The sequence below is a fragment of the Apium graveolens genome, chromosome 6 (genome assembly GCF_009905375.1).
Source record: "Apium graveolens cultivar Ventura chromosome 6, ASM990537v1, whole genome shotgun sequence".
Taxonomy (NCBI): domain Eukaryota; kingdom Viridiplantae; phylum Streptophyta; class Magnoliopsida; order Apiales; family Apiaceae; genus Apium; species Apium graveolens.
In genome coordinates this window covers 115,080,912-115,086,047 of record NC_133652.1, presented here as the reverse complement: position 1 = coordinate 115,086,047, position 5,136 = coordinate 115,080,912, and positions in this window count along the sequence as shown.

Genomic DNA, 5,136 nt, shown 5'->3' with positions numbered 1-5,136 from the left:
TGATTGTACAATGTGTTGAAATATTTTGCTAAATCGATAACCCTGATTTCGTAAAATTACGAGTATACGTATTTTCTGGAAACAAACACCAACCCGATTTCTCGAGGACATGAACCCTGACTGTTGGATTGTTATTGTATTATAATAATACATATAAGTACGAGTAGGGATTGTTATCGTTTGGGTAGGATTGGTATCGAGGATATGTCAAGCATACCAAGACGTCTAACATAAGGTATTTCGGCTCTGTAGGTTCTAATCGAAGGACTCAAGAATTGATATCGAACTAAGATAATCTAATGATCAGTTGACAAGTGCCTCGAGGTTCCCAAGAGAAGAACCCTGAGAGTCTTGGATACTATCTTGAGTTAGATTGTTGCGAAGCAGAGATATTTTCTAGTGAGACCGTCATTTTTCCATGAGAGCCCAAACGTTCAAGTCTATCAAAATCAGTTGAGTTGGTCGTAAAGCTCTGCAAGGCAAGTACCCCTGACCATTCTTTTATGGTTCATTATATGTGAATAACTAAATGTTTTACTTTCGTAATGGAACAGAAACATTTTAAGTTACGTATCCCCTGTATTTGAAAATGTTGTTTAAATGATGTTTTGGGGAAAAGTAACTTCTGAAAACACCTATCTCTAAACGTGATTTAAATGAAAAGGGGATTTGAATATTGTGCTGTGATAGAATTGATTTTGAAAAGAGATAGGTAAAAGTGTCGATTTTGAAAACTGGATTAAAACGATCAGATATGGCATACGTTGGGGCCAGAGTAGGCCTATTGAGATGGCGTAAGAGGCTAATTCGGTTGCGCGCACTGTATAACCGATTAGTCCAGCAGGTCAGGGACCTAGCTAGTCTCTGAGTTCCGGAACAGGTAATGGAGATGACAGTTGGAGCCATAAATGAGATGGCAGTTAGAGCCGTCTGGTGTTGATAGCCTGATCAGTTGTCTTCACATATCCGCTACGTATCTGATTTGGTTTTGTGTGATTCCCGTAAGGGCATGAGTAGTTGATATAGCGGATTTAGAAATGAAAATGGCATGCTAGAATTATTCTTTGGTATTTATACACAGCGCACTACTGATGTTATTGTTTTACCGAGCATGCTAGGTTTGATGTCCAGTTTATAACTGTTTTACATGTTTCTAACAAGTTATGAATTCTGTTCCTATAACTGCTTTACTTTAAATCATTTTTAATTGTTATTCATATAGTGGTACTGCTGAGCAATTGATTGCTCACCCTTGCAGAATGTTTTATATATGTATTGCAGATTCTTAGGAGATTCTTTCGCGGTAGTCAGGGCAGAGTTCCAGTTTCTTTCGCGTCAAGCTCCTCTGAGGTAGTTGTGTTGGACCAAAGATGGTCTTTTGAGTTGCTGTATTAAGATAATATTGTTCAGATTATTGTTATAAGTTAGTTTTGTATTAAGCGCAACCTAAGTCATACTTAAACCTGGAAAAGGTCTTGGTAAAGGGGTCAAGTTATGTATTATTCATGATTTGGATTGAATTATGATTGTTATTATTGTTATTGGTGACGTCAACTCCTGACCCCGGGGTTGAGGCCGTCACACTTTCCTTCCTTCTCTTTGCTCTAACTTAAATCTTTACTTCTTAAAAAAACATCATTCTCACCTGTCCATACAAATAACTTTTTATCTCTCTTGTCCATTACTAAGGACATATTCATCCAAGTAAAGCCTCACTCATTAGTAGCAATTTCTGAATTCTACTGGTGTCCTTTTCTTCTCCAAATTCCTCACTACTTTGATTTAGAATTTTAAAGTCACATAAAAATTTGACTTAATCTAATTGGAATTGATTTCCATCTAACTGACCATTAATTGGTAAAATTAACCAATCAGCTTACTTAATTGATCAATTACACCAAGTGATGACTAGCTAAATGAAATCAAAGACCAATTATATTTAGTCGGACTGGCTGTAGCCACTTTCAAAAACCGAGATCGCAATTATTTGGAGTATCAACATGAATATCAATAACACACGAAAATATACTTTCTATCTTTAAGAGTAGGGTATTTTTGAAAATTTGGGCTGCATCTCCTTTATATTATTGAATACCAGCCGGACTCAAGCCGACACCAACAATCAATCAAACAACCAACAATCAATCCACAAGTGTACCAACCAACTGCCACCTTCTAAACTCACCATTTCACCACCACATATAATGTTAGCCAGTATAACCCATAGTTTTAGTTCAACTTAAGATTGTAGTGAACAATTTTTATTCTACCATACCTTTTCTCATATCCTTTGATTATTACCGAATATCACTACTGAGTACTATTATAAATTATTCTAAAATTCTTCTAGTTCATGTTTCAATTCAAGCTCTTATTAACAATTCCTCTATCCTTGACCATAAACACTTGCTCTTATTAGTTAACTCATTCAACTTCTAATAACCCACACATGGTCTCAACCAACACTCTCGTAATCTTGTAAAAGAATTCCTTTGGTTTAAAAGCATCACTTCTTAAAAATCCTAGCAGTTGAATCACCATATCTTCATCTCCCCTTATGTCTTTCCATACTAAACCTTCTTCACTGGCTTATTTATAAGCACCAAACTTACCATAGCTCACTTACTTGAGTGGAAAAGCCCAACCACTCTTTGATGAACACTCTCAAAGTTTATTCGTAACTAGCATTTCTTCGATCTTGAACATTCATGACAAGTATCCCTCACATGATTGAGGTATGCTTCATCTTCACAATGTATTAATCAATTATCTGGTTATTATTAAGAATTTCTTCATTCGCCTCTATTGTACAACCAATCATTTGCCTTATCTGACAACTTTAATTTCTTATTTTTCTAATTAATTTACCTCATACGGTTCACTAACTATTCCAATTCACGCCAAAATCTCATACTTGTAACGTATCAAGTATACAGATCTTCGCCTCTAATTTGATGTCCTCGCAACAATCCCGTTATCGGTATAATGGTTCTTCTCTATATATAAATGTCCACCATTTATCAGCTTGCAATTATCCACACTTATCATATAACTTCATCGGCTACACGGGTTCATTTCACTTCCTTTTGAAATAATCAAGGAATAGACCTTACGCAAGAAGAAATTTATATATATGATTCTGATTGGAAACCTTTTGTAAGGAATAAGAGTACAAGGAAAAAATCGGAAGGATCCATAAACCAATAAATCATGATTGAAGAAGAAATAATGGATAATGATTTAGATATGAATGAGACAACCATATTTGTTCTCAAGATGGCTAGTTTTTCATACTATATGGAATACAGCACATGATTAGGTGGCGTCCCACCAGACTCTTTGTCATTTAGACAAAGAGTCGCACCATTACACTGCTTGTCTCAATCAGAAAACAAGACTTGAGGGGAAAAATGATTTTGAAAGGAATACAACAATTTTCTTATCACCTCATAGAGCTGATCATGAAAGAAATTTATACTTTATTCAAGATTCATAAGAATATATAGGATTATTAGAAGGAATGATATCATTGGCTGTCATCCACATTTCATCCGTTTATAGCTTCAACGCTTATCCGATCAATAGATCCCATATCGAGTCGTGTATTGACTTTTAAAAGTTCTCTGAAATGCCTTCTTCAATCGATCATTAGAATAAATTCCCATGTATTAGGTCATGTATCTTTAGCGTTACACTTCCATGTTCAATAATATTTCGACCCTACTTGCACTCTTACGAGATTTACAATTATATCTTCAAATTTCACTTATGCTACTGATCATTCAACATATCAACTTCTTTGTTAATAACATTATTCCTTAAGAAAAGTCTAGAGATTTTCTCAATCTTCTTTGCTCATACTCGGCTTCTTATGAATCGACGTATTCTTTGAACTCTAATCGTCTCAGAAATTGGATGAATAGTTTCTCCGTACATTGGTTCTGTAGTTAAACTTATCAAACAATATTTGCACTCTTCTACTGAGAGCAATCAAATCTTCTCCATAATAGCGAGTCCACCTGGCCTTCTAAATGAACCATACTAACTTCTAGAACAAGTATTCTTCTAGATAATCTGAATCTTATAACAAACAAGAAACTCAAGTAGTAGTTTGACAACCAAGTTTTTAAAACTTATTTTGTTTAAAGGACTTTTAGAAAATTTTGTGAAGAAAATCTCTTTTGAAAACTGTCTAAAATTTTGAAAATCATACACCTGGTCGTCATTACTATATGAGTTGGTTGTTGTTCTTTTTAATAATTTCAAGGTATCAAGTCAGGAAAGCAATCAGATAAGACCCCATTCATTTCTGTATATCTTCCACTCCTTATTGGGTCCATTTTTCCTTCATTAATCAACAAAAACTCCAGTTACCGTTTCATATTATCTTATTCGTTGCTTCACTACTAATCTTCCATACTGGTAACATTCCCATCATCATCTCTTATGATTGCTAAGTATAACAAATCTATCTAGTAATCATCAGATCTATTTTAAAACACAAGGTCGATTTATATCACATTACTTCTACACGTATCAAGTTTGGTCATAACATCATCATCTAATTACAAGAAAACTCTAAATCCCCAATCCTCTCAAATTTCTTTAGAAATCCATCTAGCTTACTTCACAAGATAATCATGGGTGGCATACTCATTAGTAGCTCCATATAACCTGGTAGCAGCTATTTTTTGGAATAATTAAATTCTCTCTCTAGGTTTCTTCTTACCCTTCTTAATATCTCGTGTATTCACCATATGTTGTAGCTGTCGAATCCATCCTCCTAGGTGTTATTACTTCATAAGATGGGTTTTAAACTGATAGTATAGAACAAGGCGTAGGGGAGACAGGATAGATGCGTTCACAGCTGAATATCCGGTAGAACCAGAATCAGCATGTGGGGAATTCTCGAGTAGGTAGTCTCACATGAGGGGATAAGATACTAGCTTGAAAAGGTGCAACCGTCACAACAGGAGGGGATATGGTTAACACTGGTGGAAGAGCAGGGCGTGAATCAGATGATAGTCTTCCGACCGAAGGCTCCGAATGATCAAATGATCCAAGGCTGAAAGAATCTTCCATCGCCGCCATCTGGAAATCGCGTCGCTAGATAAGGATCTCGAATCTCATCACAGA